A 205-nucleotide genomic window follows, 5' to 3' on the forward strand; every position below is an offset into this window, starting at 1 on the left:
CCACACATACATGCAGCATTAAAAAATATATATTTTTCCTGACACACTTCATGACGAACAAACACTCAGGGTAAGGGATAAAAAAGAAATACATGAACACAGGAAGAAGACATCTTCATTTTAACAAACTAATTTCAGTAATAAGATTCAAGAAAAGAAATACAGTTATTGAGTCAAAGAAAGTTGGGAGACAGCCGCTTCTGGC

Source organism: Penaeus monodon, chromosome 19 (assembly GCF_015228065.2).
Source record: "Penaeus monodon isolate SGIC_2016 chromosome 19, NSTDA_Pmon_1, whole genome shotgun sequence".
Classification (NCBI taxonomy): Eukaryota; Metazoa; Arthropoda; class Malacostraca; order Decapoda; family Penaeidae; genus Penaeus; species Penaeus monodon.